Source organism: Coenobita brevimanus, chromosome 113 (assembly GCF_032717465.1).
Source record: "Coenobita brevimanus isolate Jiangsu-jjx chromosome 113, ASM3271746v2, whole genome shotgun sequence".
In the NCBI taxonomy this organism is placed as follows: Eukaryota; Metazoa; Arthropoda; class Malacostraca; order Decapoda; family Coenobitidae; genus Coenobita; species Coenobita brevimanus.
Window position 1 is genome coordinate 7,800,480 of NC_137066.1, and position 20,472 is coordinate 7,820,951.

Consider the following 20,472-nt stretch of genomic DNA (forward strand, 5'->3'; position numbering starts at 1 on the left):
TCATAGGATCTGAAGAAAGAAATAGGAGCGATCATGATCATAGTCATAAACAAAAGTCCTCAAAACATTACTCACAACGTCACCAATAAGGTGTATGAAATAATATCAGATGCCGTTAACCTAAAAAAAAAAAAAAAAAAAAAGGCAAATTGACAGGGAAAAGAAGGTTGGTCTCCACTGAAGAAATAATGAAGTGATATGGCAAGTAAGCATTATTTAAGAACCTTTATGAATACTTCCTCTGCTGCTGCAATATACTGTAAACTGTTGCTCATAGTAATTGTTTTAATAATAATAAACTGTTGATACTACTGTGTGATTACTGGCAATACAAACTGGTGCTACTGATCACTTTGATATACACCACCACTATTGACAGATATACTGCTTCCTGTGTATACTGTAACATAACGTGTTGTTGTTACTCACACGTGTTGCATGTTGGCAGCCGCGGGTCCTTGGGTGAGGTCTGTGGAGATGTTGCTGAGGAAGTCTGAACTCAACTCCACTCTCTCCAACACGCTGAGGGGCAGGCAGGAGTGCAGTGTTACAGTCGCTTTGTTTTTACCTGACGGAACTGGGTCACCTTCAAACCTTCAATACTAAGTAGGGGTTGCATAAAAGTGGACGATTTATGAGGTAGGAATAACTCTCCTTGGTTACTTACTATAGTTTGAGTTAACCTGACGGAACTAAACATCTGCCACAACCTGCATGCTGTCTTGGTTGCATGAAATTCAATGCGTCTTTGATATGAGGCAGGAAATATTCTTCTTGGTTACTAGTCAAATCGATCCCCAGTATGACAACTGGCCAACAATAGACCGAAACTAGTTAGGACTCTTTGCCACACTGCATTAAGGGTAAGGTGACTAGAGTCCCGCTTTTAGGCGGGAGAGTTCCACTTTTTTGACGTCTGTCCCGCTTTTTTTTATTATGACTCAAATGTCCCGCTTTTTAAGCAAATTATTTTAAATGTCCCGCTTTTGGAAAATTACTGATAACGTTAGATATAACGTGAGCTTCTTTTATGAATTTATGATAAAACAGTAAAAATAAGCATAATCCAATCCAAATGAAATACCGAATTGTTATTATAAAGTGTGTAATGCTAACTGGTAACTTTGGTCGGCCCATTCACCGTACCGTACGGTCCGAGTATTTTCGGAATTCGTGTGAGACGTTAGTGTTTGATGTGCAGCCTCAGGGCGAGGTGTTCCGCTGTTCATATAAACATGTGTGTGTGTGTGTGTGTGTGTGTGTGTGTGTGTGTGTGTGTGTTTATATATATATATATATATATATATATATATATATATATATATATATATATATATATATTGTTACATAGCCTATGATTTCATCATCCTTTGTATAATTCTAACGTACAGTATGCTGCATGTTTGATCACGATTCGCCTCGTGGCTTCCATAGTGACCAGGCTTGCATGTTCTACCTCACTCCCCCCTTCTCCCCTTATAGTAGAGTAAGTCGTTCTTTCTGTTGTTCAGAGCAGGAGTGTCAACTCTTCCTCCCCTGTGCCTTCATTTCCGCGTCCTTCTTGCAAGTTGAATCAAGCTCTGCCGGCCCTTATATAATGAGCTCAGTCTCTGCATTATTGCCACTTAGATCTACTCCTCATTTTGTTCACATCTCTGTCCTCCCCTGTATAGTGTATTATTATTTTTGTGAGTGCTCAGGAAGTCTCCAGCCATCTAGCTGCTGTATAATTTGAGTATAAGTGTTGTTACCATTTTTCTTGTACTGTATGGCCTAAGGCGTTAATTCGTAGGCCTGGTAAGGTTTTTTGTGATTCATGTAGAGTTTTTAATATCAGCCATTATTAATAATAGTTTGCATCTGTAATACTATATCTTGCTTTAACTGAGCATTATCCGGTTTTCTCATTTATCAGGGCTGACTTAGATAAATTTGCTCTTGCTAAATTCATGTTAATAGAGGCTATTGCAGTTAACCATATATGTAACCTGTTTTGCCATTACATTATCCTTATGAGTCCTGAATGTTTAGTTGTTAGTTTGAGCATTAAACTTTAACTTGTAATTTTACCTAACTCTTTTGTTTTGAACCTGGAACTTTGCTGGACAGTAGTGATTTTAGTATTCTCACTTGAAGTGTTCATTATCTCTCTCTGTTCCGTAACATAAATTTGGCGACCTCTTATCAGGATATTCAGGATATTATCATAAGGATATTGCTTGATATTTTGTGACTGTGATTTATTCATGATGTCTACTATTACTACTCTTGATGAAGCCAAAGATTTTTTGTCAAATGTGCAAACAGTGTGTGATGTAGAAAACAGAACAAAGAATGAACTTAAGCTTGTTGCTCAACAATTGGGAATTGCTGTTTGCTCTCATCAGTCTAAAGATCAAATTGTTGACATGATTAATAAAAGCTTGTTTAATGTAACTCCTCCAGATGAGTAAATGCAGATTGAAATAGCTAAGTTACAGCTAGCCCTGCAGGAGGCTCGTGCTAAGGAGGCTGAGTCTCAGGCTCGTATTCAGGAGGCACAGGCACAAATTGAAATTGCTGGGATTCAGGCAGACCATAAGTATCGCATGAAATAAAGTGGAACTGGATCATCTAGCTCTGATGATTCTGATGTGGCTAAAAATGTTAAACTTGTCCCTCCTTTTAATGAATCTGATTTAACAAAGTATTTTCAGTTGTTTGATTGGGTAGCTACAGGTTTTAATTGGCCCAAAAAGTATTGGCCAGTACTCCTTCAGACTGTTCTCACCGGTAAAGCTCAAGTAACTTATGCATCTTTGCCTCAGGATCAATCTGATAATTATGATGTAGTTAAGAGCTTGATTCTTAAGGCCTATGAGCTTGTTCCTGAAGCCTATAGAGTAAAATTTAGGACAACTTATAAGCAAGATAAGCAATCCCATGTTGAGTATGCAAAAATCAAAGAAGATATGTTAGAGCAGTGGTTAAATTCTAAGAATGTAAATTCTGATTTTGGTAAATTTAAGCAAATGATTTTGCTGGAGGACTTCAAAAGGTGTATTAATAAAGATGTAAGCCATATCTTGATGAGAAAAGAATAGATAATTTGTCTGATGCTGCAGTTTTAGCTGATGAATATGTTCTCACTCACAAGAGATATTCTAAAGAAAAAAGGAAAGCTGAGAGTAAGTACGTTGCCTCTACTCAGAGTACAGGTAACAGGAAAGAGAATAAAGATGATGTTTCTCAGGAAGTAAATACCAGCTCCACCTCTAGATTTCAGAAAAGTAAATGTACTTATTGTAGTAAGCTTGGTCATACTACGGAGAAATGTTTCAGGAGACAGCGTGATGTGAACAAAAAGGAGTCTTTAAATATTCAGTCAATTGGTCTAGTGTCCACCCTTGAGAGTTCCCAGAATTCTTTAACCGAGTTAACTGAACCTGCTTTGAGGGGTAAATTAAATTCTCATGATGGAGCTCCTCTTTTGAGCAGTAACGTGGGTGACACTCTCAAGAGTTCATGTGCTAATTTCCTGTCTGATGGTTTTGTCAGTCCTCTGGACAGTAATGACAGGAAATCAGTTAAAATATATCGTGATACAGGTGCTTGCCAATCTCTTATGCTGACCAGTGTTCTAGGCTCTAATGTTAATTCCTCTGATGAAACTGTAATCTTACAAGGTGTAGGGAATAATTACTTCTCTGCGCCTCTGTGTAGAGTGAATTTAGAGTCTGGTTTTGTTAATGGTTCCGTTATGGTTGGGTTGGTTGAGACACTCCGAATGTCAGGTGTAACTTTCTTACTTGGAAAGGATATTGGTGGAAGTCAAGTGTGTCCAGCTCCTCAGTTGTCTAGTGAACCAGTGACTGCGACCCGAGATTGTGATATCCCTGAGGTGTTCTCTGGATGTGCTGTCACTAGGGCTAAGTCTAAAGTTACTGGTGACTTAGAGGATATTGATGATGATGATGTTATCCTAGCTGACACTTTTCTTGCTAATTTGGACCACTCACCAGATGAGGCAGTACCCCATAGTGTTGATAATTTGTCTTGTCAAGAGTTGGTTGAGTTGCAGGTTGCTGACCCTGAGTTGAAAGGTCTAGCTAACTCTGCTTACAGTGAGGAAGAGTCAGCCGGTGCTTCTACTTGTTATTATGTAAAGTCAGGAGTACTTATGAGAAAGTGGAGACCCCCAGCAGCATCAGCCGACTGTGAATGGGAGGTTGTACATCAAGTTGTCATCCCTCGTGTTTGTAGGCAGGATATCATTCGAGTGGCTCATGATTCCAGTTTGGCAGGACACCTTGGAGTGAGGAAGACTGTGGCACGCATTTTGAAACACCTCTACTGGCCAGGTATCTTCAGAGATGTTTCCTGGTATTGTAAGTCTTGTCACACCTGTCAAGTTGTTGGGAAGTGTAATCAGACCGAAAAGGTTGCACCTCTAGCTCCCATTCCTCCTTTTGAGGCGCCTTTCACCCGTGTGTTGGTGGATATTGTGGGCCCTCTTCCTAACACTTCTTCAGGATTTTCTTATGTGTTGACCCTGATTGATATGGCTACTCGTTATGCTGAAGCCATTCCACTTAGAAATATCTCAGCAAAGAACGTGGTTAAGGAAATGCTGGGGTTCTTCACCAAGTTTGGTCTGCCCAAGGAGGTACAGTCAGACCGGGGAAGTAATTTCATGTCAAATGTTTTCAAGCAGTCTCTGAAAGAGTTGGGCATCACCCAGATCACGTCTTCAGCTTACCATCCCCAGACCCAAGGAGCGTTGGAGAGATATCATCAAACACTCAAATCGATGCTCAGGAAATACTGTTTGGAACATCATAAAGACTGGGATAAAGGCCTTCCATTCGTTGTATTTGCCGGAAGAGAATCTCCAAATGAATCACTGGGCTTCTCACCCTTTGAACTACTGTTTGGCCATGAAGTAAGAGGACCCCTTAAGCTACGCAAGGAATGCTGACTGTCGGAGGAAGATGACGTCAACCTGCTGGAGTATGTGATGAAGTTCAAAGAACGGCTGTTAACTGCTTTACAGCTGGCGAGAGAGAATTTAGGAGCTGCTCAGGAGAACATGAAGACTTGGTATGATAAGAAGTCCACGTTACGCCACTTTCAGCCAGGAGATCAGGTTTTGATTCTGCTACCAGTGCATGGGCAACCTCTTCAAGCCAAGTTTAGTGGTCCTTATTTCGTGGAGAAGAAACTCAGTGATGTCAACTATGTCATCACCACACCAGATCGTAGAAAGAACAAGCAACTTTGTCACATCAACATGCTAAAGTTATATCACAGGCGGGACGAAAATAACCCAGTCTGCACTGTAGCTGTTCCACCCGAGTCTGCAAGTGAAGTTCTCCCACGCAGTATGAGCCTGAGTGATAGTTTGAGGAAGAATCCTGATATCATGAATGATCTCCAGACTAAGCTTTCTCATCTAGCTCCTGAGGAAAGGCAGGAGTTTTCGGCATTACTGCAGGAGTACCCGCAAGTGTTCCGTGCCACTCCAGGAAGAACCACTGTGTCGATGCAGGATGTCGATGTTGGAGACGCAAAGCCAATTAAACTGCCTCCTTACCGTGTGAACCCAGTGAAAGTTCCTCTCATCCAGAAGGAGCTTGGCTACCTGTTGGACCACAAGATGATTGAGCCCTGTCAGAGCGAGTGGAGTTCTCCTGTCACTCTAGTCCCTAAGCCAGGTGGGTCACAGCGGCTTTGCATCGACTACAGACGTGTTAATCAGATAACCAAAACAGACACTTACCCTCTTCCTCACGTGGAAGATTGCATAGACAAGATCAGAAAGGCTAGGCACATAAGTAAGTTTGATTTGTTAAAGGGATATTGGCAAGTACCTATGACTGAACGTGCTAGGGAGAGCTCATGTTTTGTAACACTAGGAAAGACTTTTGCATGTTCTGTAATGCCATATGGTATGAAGAATGCACCAGCCACTTTTCAGAAGCTCATGAATGTTGTAACAGAGGGTTTGGCAGGGTGTGTTGTTTATATTGATGATGTATTAATCTTCAGTGACAACTGGAAAGATCACCTATGCCATGTCAGTAAATTTCTTGAGCGTTTGGTTCAGGCTAATCTTGTAGCTAATTTATCAAAGTGTGAGTTTGGTCAAGCTAAAGTTCAGTACCTTGGGTACGTAATTGGTGATGGACACGTTTCACCACCAGGAGCTAAGGTTCAGGTTATAAGTGATCTTCCCAGACCTAAAAGTAGGAAAGAGCTACAAAGATTTTTGGGATTGGTAGGTTATTACAGGAGATTTGTTCTTAACTTTTCAATTCTTGTATCACCACTTACAGACCTACTGAAAAAGGGAGTTAAATTTGTCTGGACCGATAACTGCGATTCCTCTTTCAGTAAAGTTAAAGCTATCCTATTAAGTCAGCCAGTGCTCGCTACTCCAAATTTTGCTAAGCCTTTTAAGATGGCTGTTGACGCAAGTGATACAGGAGCTGGGGCTGTTTTGCTGCAAGAGGATGAGAGGATGATCACGGTATTGAACACCCTGTATCTTATTACAGTAAGAAGTTCACTCCACCTCAAAAGAACTACTCAACTATTGAGAAAGAGCTTTTGGCCTTTATTTTGGATTTACAGCATTTTTCATTTTATTTGTGTTCTGGTTTTGACCCCATAGTCATTTATACCGATCATAACCCACTGAAATCTCTTAGTAAGTTTAAAGATAAAAATCAGAGATTGACAAGATGGAGTCTACTTCTTCAGGAGTATTCATTAGACATACAACATGTCAAGGGGAAAGAAAATGTTATTGCAGATTGCTTATCTAGACTTTAGACAGATTGTTTTAGAGTAATAAGAAATTTCCTTTGTAAATTTCTTTTTCTTTGTGGGGAGGTGTTACATAGCCTATGATTTCATCATCCTTTGTATAATTCTAACGTACAGTATGCTGCATGTTTGATCACGATTCGCCTCGTGGCTTCCATAGTGACCAGGCTTGCATGTTCTACTGTCATAAAGACTTTGTAGTTACTTGTAGAGAAGTATATTTTAGACTTGTGGTCGAGCGGCTTTTATATCTTGTAGTAGCTTCCCCACCAGATGTCATGTAGTGACGGGAGAGGTAAAGAATAGTATGGGACTATTTTTATTTGTCTTGGAAATATTAAACAGGTCTCTCACACGGAAAGAGTATAAGTCCCGGGTAGCTACCTCCCTGTCTCGCTATCTCTCTCTCTCTCTCTGTTCTAAGGCTAATCTCCGTCTCGACCTCTCTCTAGGGTCGCTTGTCTCCTTCTACTCTCTCTTTCCTAAAATCTGGTGTAGCAGGGGTGTGTCACGTGTGTTCCTCGTGGATGGAAAGTTCTCGCAGCCTGTGTGTATGTGTGTATATGGCCACTAGACGCTGTCGTGTGCCTATCAAGCTTTCCTCGCGTCAGAGTGTGTAAGCATGTTTAGCCCTGCTCGATTCTCGCAGACACAACACCTTCTCATTATCTGAATCCCTGCTTCTATCTATCTATTTATCTATCTATCTATATAATATGTAGTCTTTACCACACTGCTCGGTCGCGCGAAAATGGCGTACCATCGACATTTAATAGTTATAATATATTAATACATACTACATACACATTATAATGAACTTATAAGCTAATTAAGTGAAATACATAATATTGTAAAAGTAACATAATTGTATGAATATTGTATACATATATTATTCATAGTAAATAGTGATTATTCAGTAATATTACATTTTAAATAAGTTGTATACATATTTGAATAAATGCAATGGTTGTTGTATAACACTTTGTAAGACGTGCATGTACAACAGACGTACGCATATAATTGTGCAATGGTAATACTGCTAGGTTATACATTACATAGAGTTATCACTTTAGTAATGTCTAATACTTCACCTAACTTGTATGATGATACTGGTAATACAGAATTGTGCTATAGTTGTATGACTTATATTGTGTTAATGCATAATTGTGTTGGCCTTATAATTGTAGTTACCTTTTGTTAATGCAACTATTACATAAGTGTCTTGGCCTTATAATTGTAGTTAAAGTTACATAAAAGTTACATCTTGTTAATGCAACTGTTTTGTCGTTACATAATTGTTACATATCGTTTGTAGGTACATAATTGTAGTTAAAGTTACATAAAAGTTACATCTTGTTAATGCAACTGTTACATAATTGGCAAAGTGTAACATAATGCAATCGTTTGTCGTTACATAATTGTTACATATCGTTTGTAGGTACATAATTGTAGTTAGTGTAACATAATGCAATCGTTTGTCGTTACATAATTGTTACATATCGTTTGTAGTTACAAAATTGTAATAAGTGTAACATAATTGTAATAACTGCAGTCCTAACATATGCTGCGGTCGATGATAGTGATGATGTGTCATGCCACTTGTTTGTGGAGACACAATTTGCTTTTTTGTTTGTAGTTTATGTGGTATTTTGACATATGTAGTAACACTTACACTTATTTTCATTTGTTTGTTATGTGATCTTACTCTATTTCTCTTTTTTCTTTCTTACTTTTTCTTTCTTTCTTTTTTTTTTTTTTATTGATTTTCTATAGTTTGTTTCTCTTTGCTTGTGTACGCTTTTTTCCATGTTGTTCATGGTTACATAATTACTGGCTAATTTCCTTGGGATACTTTTTCAAAGTTTAGTTTATATTGCACAGATACTATAAAATGATATTATATAGTCCCATATTTTGTTATTTTATATAAAAAATATATACACTATATACAGTATTAACTATACACACTGATTTGTTGTTCACCTGTACCTATCGTGGGTAATATGTGTGTCAGCACTGTGTGGAAATCATTGTCTTCACGATTGTGTTGAAGATGTTCACTCTTGCTAACGGCATTTGTGTTGGGCATTTTTTTTTTTCTAGTTTACCTTGTAACGTAATTTATATGTTTCCACTAGGTAGCTTTAATTAATAAATGTTTAATACAGTTCTTTTAATCGCTCACTGAGTAACTGTGATGGTATATTTTCTTTATTACTTTGTAGATGTAATAATGTATAGTTGTATATATGAAACACGTATTTTATGTAGGTATAAATGGTAACACTCGTTGGTAGTAAATAAATGTTATAATAAATGAATGAATATATACAGTGTAGAATATTTATTGTTGGTGATTATTAAGTGTTTGAGTTATGCAAATAACTGAAGTAAGTATGTATATTTAAGCTGTAACTATACAACACGTTTTATATGTTTGTGCAGAAGCTTATTGTCTATCACTGTGTATTGTATAAATGAAGTAACTATGTAACTCACTAATTTTTACCGTGGTGAGAAATGGTGTGAGTGGTGTTGCACGTGGTGATAGCGTTGTCCTTCGCGGGTTGATTGGCGTGTTGTCGTCTCAGCACATGGTGACGTCGGCTTCCCACACTGGTAGCTGTGGTAAGTGAATGAGTAGCGATGAGTAACTTGAGTGAAGACGAGTGAGTAAGATGAGTTGTAAATATGGACTTGGTGTTTTGCTGCGTGCATTGACCTCTTCACACCTGCGTAAGCGGTGGGGGTTTGGTGGATGTAGCAGAGAGAGGAGGGTGAGGTCTGGTGGTTATGAGTTGTGAGTCGTCTCTCACTCTTCGTTTGTTTGTTTGTTTGTTTGTTTGTTTTCTTTCTTGATGTATTCTTGGTCCTTTTTTCTTGTGATTTACTCGTTGTAGAATGAAGACTTGTAGACTATTTGCACTGTAGGCTGTATTTTGTAGTGAGTCACTGTAGAACTGAAGCTAATCTTGTAGTCTCGGTTGCTTTTGTAGAAATTTGCTTTTAATTCGGAGACGATGTCCGCAGATTTGCTGGTTTGTCGTTAAGCTACTTGCAAGGCGTCGAGTGATCTCTTGACCTCTGCATCAGCGTAATGATCTGGGAGACGGAGGGGGCTGGATGGAGAGAATACTGTCAGGAGCTGATGTTGTTGGTTGTTTTCAATCTTGATATTTTGTAGGAATTTAATGTTGATTCGTAGACGAGGTTCGTATACGTTCGCTGCTACCAAATGTCATAAATGACTTTGTGTCATAAAGCAGCGACTTTGTATTTGCTTGTAGTAGCTTCCCCACCAGATGTCATGTAGTGACGGGAGAGGTAAAGAATAGTATGGGACTATTTTTATTTGTCTTGGAAATATTAAACAGGTCTCTCACACGGAAAGAGTATAAGTCCCGGGTAGCTACCTCCCTGTCTCGCTATCTCTCTCTCTCTCTCTCTCTGTTCTAAGGCTAATCTCCGTCTCGACCTCTCTCTAGGGTCGCTTGTCTCCTTCTACTCTCTCTTTCCTAAAATCTGGTGTAGCAGGGGTGTGTCACGTGTGTTCCTCGTGGATGGAAAGTTCTCGCAGCCTGTGTGTATGTGTGTATATGGCCACTAGACGCTGTCGTGTGCCTATCAAGCTTTCCTCGCGTCAGAGTGTGTAAGCATGTTTAGCCCTGCTCGATTCTCGCAGACACAACACCTTCTCATCATCTGAATCCCTGCTTCTATCTATCTATTTATCTATCTATCTATATAATATGTAGTCTTTACCACACTACCTCACTCCCCCCTTCTCCCCTTATAGTAGAGTAAGTCGTTCTTTCTGTTGTTCAGAGCAGGAGTGTCAACTCTTCCTCCCCTGTGCCTTCATTTCCGCGTCCTTCTTGCAAGTTGAATCAAGCTCTGCCGGCCCCTATATAATGAGCTCAGTCTCTGCATTATTGCCACTTAGATCTACTCCTCATTTTGTTCACATCTCTGTCCTCCCCTGTATAGTGTATTATTATTTTTGTGAGTGCTCAGGAAGTCTCCAGCCATCTAGCTGCTGTATAATTTGAGTATAAGTGTTGTTACCATTTTTCTTGTACTGTATGGCCTAAGGCGTTAATTCGTAGGCCTGGTAAGGTTTTTTGTGATTCATGTAGAGTTTTTAATGTCAGCCATTATTAATAATAGTTTGCATCTGTAATACTATATCTTGCTTTAACTGAGCATTATCCGGTTTTCTCATTTATCAGGGCTGACTTAGATAAATTTGCTCTTGCTAAATTCATGTTAATAGAGGCTATTGCAGTTAACCATATATGTAACCTGTTTTGCCATTACATTATCCTTATGAGTCCTGAATGTTTAGTTGTTAGTTTGAGCATTAAACTTTAACTTGTAATTTTACCTAACTCTCTTGTTTTGAACCTGGAACTTTGCTGGACAGTAGTGATTTTAGTATTCTCACTTGAAGTGTTCATTATCTCTCTCTGTTCCGTAACAATATATATATATACACGTGACAATATCTCGGTTTTACCTCCAATAAATCTGGTCACCTTAATTAAGAACGTTCCTCATGTGGCAGTCTCTACTATACCCTTTTTACCTTAAACTGGCCCAGATTTTTGTCTTTCTGCAGCTTATTTCATATATCAGAGTGGAGGAAAAGGATAATGCTAAAACTCTACATACTTTCCACGGCACTACTTTGTTGCCATCATCGTATTCTTCTGCTAATATTTTGTTACAAGTTGGCAGTCGACATTGAGGGATGGCAATTTTATTCAATGCTGGAGTAAAAGGGTATAGTAATAAAGGCTGTGTTCTCTTGGGCTTACGAGGTTTTCTGGCACCTCTCCATTAAAGACCTTCTTGGCATATTACACCTTGATATTCCCCCTGTGAAAGAATTATGCGCACATACTGCTTCCCTCCTTCCCTCCCCCTCAACAGGCTATATAAACGTGCGTCCTCGGTCTTTTTCAAACCTGAAGAGGGCTCATGTCTGCCTAAACTCATATATCCTCAAAAGAGACACGGCCTTAGTGCCTGGTTATCAGTCTTTTAAGTAATTCAGAAGACTGTGAGATCGACACATGCACTTTTTCTTTTCATATTTTTGAAACAATGAGATGATATGCATTAAGAGAATACAACAAAATATTGACGTGCACACACACACACACACACACACACACACACACACACACACACACACAGAATATAAATATCTGACCAGGTTTGTGTGTGGCACACTGAGGGAAAAAGAAAGCTAGAATAACAGAGATAATCGGTTATGACAGGGTACGAGTGTGTGTGTGTGTGTGTGTGTGTGTGTGTTCTTACCTAATTGTTCTTTCCTAATTGTATCTTCACAGGAATGAGTCAAGCTCGTTCTGTCCCGTGTATTAAACCATTTTTATCATACTTATCTTTAAGTTTATGAATAGTTTTGGCACACACTGTTTCATTCAGGTAGTGCATTCCTCTGATCAATTGCCCTATTTGGGAAACTGAATTTCCCTAAGTCTTTATCGCCTCCCTTTTTATGTAATTTTTTGCAGTGTCCTCTTGCTGCTGGTTGCCCATAGGTTATATAATCATTTATGTCTATTTTCTCTTTTTCTGATATGCATTTATATAACATAATCCCGTCTCCTCTTTTCCTTCTCTCCTGCAGTGTTGATGAATTCAGTTTTTTTAGTCTTTCCTTGTAGCTCAGATCCCTTAAGCTTGGTACCCATCTTGTAGCTGCCCTTTGTACTTTTTCAATCTTATCTAAGTGTTTTTTGAGATGAGGATTCCAGAGTACTGATGCATACTCCAGGGTTGGTCTGATGAATGATGTTATTATCTTCTCAGCATGTCTTCATTTATATTTGTGAATGCTATTCTCATGTTAGCAAGCAGTGTATACATGTTATGTACATTCTCACTGATGTGGTCAGCCGGAGACAGTCTGTTATTGATATTCACTCCTAGGCCTGTCTCCCTTTCTGATATGTGTAGGGTTGAACGTCGTAACTTATATGCCCAGTCTGATATTTTTTCACTTTTACCAAACTTAATTACATGACACTTGTCCACATTAAATTCCATTTGCCATTTATTGCTCCATTCATGAAGTTTATTGAATTCTTCTTGTAGCTCTCCGCAAGACTCTGTGTTTGTAGTTCTCCTTTGTACTTGTGCATCATCAGGAAAGATATTTAGATAGTTTCCGTTTCCAGTATTACTGCCTATGTCATTTAAATATACTAAAAACATAACTGGTGCCAGCACTGAGCACTGTTGAATTCCACTAGTCACTTTCCGCAATGATGAGTAATTTCCCCTTAGTACTGTTCTCATTTCCCTTTTTCTGAGAAAGTCCTGCATCCAACAGCACAGGTTGCCTTGGATTCCTCCTTGATGGTACAGTTTCTATAAAAGTCTTAGGTGAGGTACTCTGTCAAATGCTTTCTTGAAATCTAAATACTGTAGATACTGTCCACCCATCCTTCTCTTTTCTGTAATGTTTCTGTAACTCTATTAATAGTAGCTGAATAGATTAGTAACACATGATTTTCTCTGTCTAAAACCGAACCTCCTTTCTGTTATCACACTGTGTTCTTTTAAATGGTTTACCCAAACCTTTCTTATGAGCTTTTCCAGTATCTTACAACACTAGTCAGTAGTTGAGTGGATCCTGTCTATTCCCTTTCTTGAACAGGGGAACATTGTTTGATTTCTTCCAAATATCAGGTAAGTTACCTTGATCTAAGGATTCCTTGAATATTAAATATAATGGTCTGCTTAACTCTTTTGCACATTCATGTAGCACCTAACCTGAAATTTCGTCAGGGCCATAAGCTTTTCCTTTGTCTAATTTACGTAACTCTTCCTGTATTTCTTTTTCTGATATTTGTATATCTGGTAATATGTGTGGGCATGCATGTTCCATATCATCTCTTTCAAAATTATTTTCTTCTGTAAAAATTGATTGGAAATTATTATTTAGTGCTTCACAAATATCTTCCTCTTGTGTTTAGATGATTCCCTCGTCCGTAATGGACTGTATTTTATGTTTAACTTTGGTTCTGCTTCGGATGTAGCTGTAAAATAGCTTAGGTTGATCACAACTTTTATTTATAATGTCTTCCTCAAACTGTCTTTGAGCTTCTCTCCGTATCTTTGTATAATATTTTCTTGCCTGTTTATAGTTGTTATATGCCCTTTCACCTATTGTGTTTTCTGTATCTATTTCGCAGCAAATCTCTTTTTTCTTCTGATTTTTTACATTCAGTATTAAACCATTTCTATATTTTTAATTTTGGACTCCTATTTCATAAAAATAACAATTTTCTAGATATAACATTTAAATCTTGTCCTCTAAGCTCCTTTTCCCAATCTATATCCAAGATGTACTTCTTTTGGCCATTGTTTTTGCTCTTTTTGTAGTTTAGATTCTTTTTGTAACTCTCATTACTGGTAACTGTCATATGCAATACCGAAATGGCATTTTAATACCTCATGGTTGCTTTTGCCGAATGGAGGGTGATACATTTTACCGCCAATCTCATTTTCTTTCCTTTCTTGTGTGTGTGTGTGTGTGTGTGTGTGTGTGTGTGTGTGTGTGTGTGTGTGTGTGTGTGTGAAATAGGTACCATGCTTGTACTGCAGAATCAGTATAAGAAAAGGCAAGTATCTACAGTAAAAATAACAATCCCGGGGAAAGGATGCTGTCTCCTGTAGTCCGTTTTAAGGTTGTCATGCTCGTATAACTCACTATTAGCTGAATAAAATCCTTTGGTAAAGTCGAACAGAATGCTTGGTTTTCCCGTCAGCGAGAGAGTTTATGATCAAAGTTTTCACTCTCACGCCGCCATGGCTGAGTGTCATCTGAATAAAACCTTTTGCCGTTAGTTGAAATAGAGTATTATAGTTGTCCTGGCCATGGCAGTAGTAAGTTTCCTGATGAAGTTGTCACACCCGTCTTGCACCGGAGTGGTTGATAATACTACAGCGCTATGCCTCTACCATTTTACTTCGTCACATTTTCCCTCGTGCAGTCGATATGCATAAACGTATCTCTTTTCACTTTGTTTTTCATTACTGTGTCGGTGAACCGGTATCTGAGTGTAAAGCCAACTACTGTGGATGGTAGACTATTCTGGGAGATTATATTGCTTTATAATAACTACTTCATGTGTGTGTGCGATTCTGGGCACTGATTCGCTTATTCTGCCTGTCACTGTCTATCAATAGGCATGTATCTATCTGCCTATCTATCTATCTATCTATCTGTTGACTGGCTCTGCGTCCAATGAGGGGTGGTCTCGAAAAAATAATGTCCAGGAGTTTTTGTCAGAACTCAGAAATTATTTTTTTTCCCCGCGGTATACCACCCTCCCTTCCCTACTCTCGCACTTTACCTCTCGATCTTGTTCTACGTCTCCCTTTCCCTTTCCTAACCACCTCACCCTAATACAACCATCAAAATACAGGTAAGATAACGCAGGACATTATTGTACAGTCGGGAAAAATATCAGCAGCCAGCGTTCAATCCCTTCCCTTAGCATTCTTAGGCTTTTGTAGCTCACTATTTGTTGAGTAAAATCGTCTGAGTTACCTGGAATAGAATCAAAGAGTTACCCCGACCACGAGAGGGTAATAAAGCATATCTCGAGTAAGTATTTCTTTGCGATTAGTTCATTTGTTAACTTTATTTAGGCTAATATAAGACCATTTCTTTCATTTCATATAAATTCTAGCTAATAAAACACACAACTTTTTAAATATGATGTATTTTTCAGTTCATTGCTGTAATCTACGGACGACTTTGTAGGACTTGATGTAGAGTTTTCCAGCAGGAGGTACTAGATCCAGCCCACATTATCCCATTCCATACTAGATTTCCTTTCTTTGCTGAATGTAATTGTGTAGAGGTAACAAAAATAAAAATGATTTCTACCACATCGAAGTGAATACGTTAATATTGACAAGGGTAACTATTTTTGGATTTTAAAATTCACTCTCAGATCAATAAAATCATGTTGTGTTACCTGGAATATAAAAAAAGTGTTGTCTTGGTCATGAGAAGGTTAACATCAGCCCAGTTACATTTTTTTTTTTTAAGGTTATTCCTGCTGCCATCAGACGATCTATTCAGCTTAGGAGTGGCATTTTGAACTGGAGGGGTTGCATGCAGCCTTCGTTAATCCGTTCATTACGAGAGATCCTTCCTAAGCTGAAAAAGGTCTGAAGGTAGAAAGAAAAAATCGTTAAAGGACCTGACTCACCCGATTCTGTGGGTTTATGTTACTGCCCGTGGTGTACTTATAAAGTTTATATTTTGCTGCTTACAGACGACTATATTGAGCTCAGAAAAGACTGTTGGAACTGCAACGGTTAGATACAGCTTTCAATTTCCCTTTATGGCCATACGGCAGTGTTTATGGCCCAGTGATGGTGTTTATGGCCATACGGCAGTGTTTATGGCCCAGTGATGGTGTTTATGGCCATACGGTGGTGTTTATGGCCATACGACAGTGTTTATGGCCCAGTGATGGAGTTTATGGCCTTACGGTGGTGTTTATGGCCCAGTGATGGAGTGTATGGCCATACAGTGGTGTTTATGGCCCAGTGATGGAGTTTATGGCCATACAGTGGTGTTTATGGCCCAGGGATGGAGTTTATGGCCATACAGTGGTGTTTATGGCCCAGTGATGGAATTTATGGCCATACAGTGGTGTTTATGGCCCAGTGATGGAGTTTATGGCCTTACGGTGGTGTTTATGGCCATAAGGCGGTGATTATGGCTCAATGTCTCATAATGGTGGTGTTTATGGCCATATGGCGGTGATTATGACCATATGGTGGTGTTTATGGCCATATGGTGGTGTGTATGGCCATATGGTGGTGTTTATGGCCATATGGTGGTGTGTATGGCCATATGGTGGTGTTTATGGCCATACGGTGGTGTTTATGGCCATATGGTGGTGTGTATGGCCCAGTACTTGATGGTGTTTAAGGCCATGACCATGTGGAGGTGTGTATAACCATGTGGAGGTGTGTATAACCATGTGGAGGTGTGTATAACCATGTGGTGGAGTTAACAACTATTCTATGGTGTTTATAATCACGTAATTGTGTTTATGGCTATATGGAGGAGTTGTAACCATGGGGTGGAGTTTGTGACCATGTGGTTGTGGTTATGACCATGTAATGGTGTTTACTGCCATGTGATGATGTTTATGACCCCGATCATGTGCAGGTGTTTATATCATGTGGTGGTGTTTGTACCATGTGGTGGTGTTTATACCATGTGGTGGTGTTTATACCATGTGGTGGTGTTTATGGTCATGTGGTGGTGTTTATGGTCATGTGGTGGTGTTTATACCATGTGTAGGTGTTTATGACCATGTGGTGGTGTTTATACCATGCGGTTGCATTTATGGTCATGTGGTGGTGTTTATAGCATGTGCAGGTGTTTATACCATGTGATGGTGTTTATACCATGTGGTGGTGTTTATACCATGTGGTGGTGTTTATACCATGTGGTGATGTTTATACCATGTGGTGGTGTTTATACCATGTGGTGGTGTTTATACCATGTGGTGGTGTCTCTGGCCATGTGGTGAGTTTTAAGAACAAAAGTTGTGGTGTTTATGTTTGGGGAGGCGGTGGCTGAATCGGTAGACAGGCGGCCTGCAGTCCTAATGGACCCACAGTGGAATCCTGGCTGGGGCAGGGAACACTTTAAAGATTTGTATTTCATAAAAAAGCAGACTTTACTGATCTACCACAAGACCCGCCAACGTGTCGTAAAAATGCCCCCACTACTACCAGTACACCAATCGAGTATGAGACAGCCCTAGTATGTATTCAATATGGACGGTGGTTGTTAGCGACGAAGTGGTGACATGTAGAGGTGTGTAGGAGGACTACTGGGCCATGAGACAGGTCTCTGAAGTCTTTGCCCAGAGTCAGACACATAAAAAAGAAAATAGTTGTTTTCATGCTCATGGCCATGTAATGCTCTGTATGACCATGTAATGTTGGATGTGGCCATTATCATGTGATGGTGTTCATGACCATGTGGCTGAGTTTATGATCCCTCATGTGGTGGTGTTTATGATCATTTAATTGTTTAATTATCTGACAATGTTGGGATGTAATGGGTATCTGTCTGCACTGGTTGACGCCAGAACCAAATACAGCGACAAGCTTGAATGCTGAGGAGTTCCGCACAGCGTCCTATCAGACATGCAGCGTTGCAGTCAAGATTAACAGCCAAGAACCAGTGTAAAGAATATCACTAAATGTGCCGTGGACTGGCCTGTTGCTTATACATCTTGTTTATACGGTATATGAAATTAATAATAGAACAGAATTATTTGTAGCTGTCTTACTTAATTCAGGGGAAACCTGTAATTTTATGACGTAACTAGGGGGCAGGGCGGGGAGATATGCCCCAGCCACCAAAGGGGGAGTAACCCTAAAAAGGTTGAGGACCACTTTCTTATACTGACTACAATCGTCTGGAATCAGCAAGAAGAAGCCAGTTCAACACACCACCAGATTCAGAGTGTTAAGTATACGACCGAAAGATTTCAATTAAATCTATAAATCAAGCTGACAATACTTACAGTGATTTGAGGCTTGGAAGTTGACTGAATGTGGTGACTGGAGATGTTAACAGTGGATTGCCCTCGAGGTTCCTGTAGGGGAGAGAGAGAGAGAGAGAGAGAGAGAGAGAGAGAGAGAGAGAGAGAGAGAGAGAGAGAGAGAGAGAGAGAGAGAGAGAGAGAGAGAGAGAGAGAGAGAGAGACAGAGAGAGAGAGAGAGAGAGAGAGAGAGAGAGAGAGAATATTGGAAAATTAGAATACTTCTTTCTAATATGAAAAACATGATAGTCTGGCACAGTAAGGAAGCTGGGAAGTGATGTATAGAGTTTAAAAAAATCGAAACCATCACCATATACAAAAATACTATGATTCCAGGTGTTCTTTATCTTTTACAAATGAAAACGAAGAGTTATGGACCATTGGACTATATCTTTTGTTTCAATAATCATACAGTATGATGAATTATGCTGCCCATTAAAGTATCATAAACAATTTTCACCTTCATCACTCATACTACAGACACATCTTCCCCAATCTTAACTTCGCCATCATGGTCAAGGGTAAATTCTGTCTGTCACTCTCCCTTCGTCGCCATGATTGGAATCTGTATTGGGTATCATAAAGACTCTTACAGTTATAATTCCAGTTGGTCTATTCTGTTTTGTCACTTATTAACCCTTTGAATCCGACACTATATTATTTTAGGATGTTCTTCGTGCCTACAAATGATGTTGCTAATTCTTGAGAACGTTTGTATTACTGAATTAGGAAGAGTCTCAAATAAACCCTTCATATCCTGATTTCTCCTGCTTGGGTTGAATACAACTGGCTAATGGCAACAAGAATATGATGAAGTTATAGAAGTCAATACATAAAAGTATGGAACACGTTCGAGTGAGCACGCTTGTTAAGTTTATTTTAGCTTTCCAGTGATGTGCGTAGGTTGGTCCTCTTCCCTACAATGACGTACATCTTAGTTTATTCCTACTACTTCCGTACGGCTTTATTCAGTTAAGGAGAGAGGTTATAGATATAGCCTTTGTTTAACCCTTAGTAAATAGAGATCCTTCCTAAGTTGAGTAAAAGGCATCTGATGGTAACAAAAATAAACTAAAAAGTACCTCAACATGCTGGAGGGGCTCATTAATCTTTCCGAGATCATTCAGGCTACACGCCCAGTTAGGCCTTTTCAGGCATTATCCAGGAATATACTTGCAAACTTTGGGAACAACCACTCAAGTAACACCTATTACTTTTTCATAAGGTTTCCAATATTGTATGTAGATCTGCTGAAGCTTCAACAGTTTTTTAAATAACACAGTTTTGGTGCTCATTTGGTAAAAGCTACATGCTACCAACTTTTGAGAAAAATCACTGGTGTATCACCTATTCCTTTTCATTAATATTTACATCAGTGTGCATAGATCCATACTTGCTTTAATAGTGTCAGATATAACAGTTTTGTCTGTGCCCTACCATCCTACGTCTATGTTTTTGATTGTGATCTTGCTTAATTAAGTCCCTTGAACAGTTTTTTAAAAATCGTCGGATAGAAGTGGTTTAAGCAACGTAACTCGACAAGAACATGAAATTATGGCTACTCAGGAACTCAAGAATTACCATACAATATTGAACAAGTAGCCAACTTAAGTACGATTAGATGCGTGAGCTTCACGACTCAGATGCGGGGCTTTGCAAAAGTTGCCACAGTCCACAGGGTTTAAGGGGAAGTTTCAGGACATTCATATGGGGTTTGGCAAAGTTGCTAAAGTCTACAGAAGTTAAGAGGACAAATCAGGACACTAATATGGGGCTCAGCTAAAGTCAGCAAGTCTACCAGTGTGAAACATCGCCTTTCTGAAAAATGTTAATGAACGACAGGCAGAAAGGTCCGCTGTTAGTGATGCCCCTGTGACTGAAAGTATTATTCATGTTCTACTTAGCCTCTACAGTCACATGACGCGTTTTTACCTTTCCCGAAGAGCAATTACTTTCCTATTTTTTGTGTGCGTTGTTCTCTTCCTCACCAACACTCGTTGCCACAGCCTTGCACTACTAATTGTGGGTCGATTGGTCT

At 39.3% G+C, this 20,472-nt stretch overlaps 1 pseudogene; it reads right to left on the reverse strand.

Annotated features, from left to right (window-relative positions):
* Positions 1 to 20,472, reverse strand: part of LOC145418325 (relaxin receptor 2-like) — a 305,418-nt pseudogene that overhangs the window by 57,353 nt on the left and 227,593 nt on the right.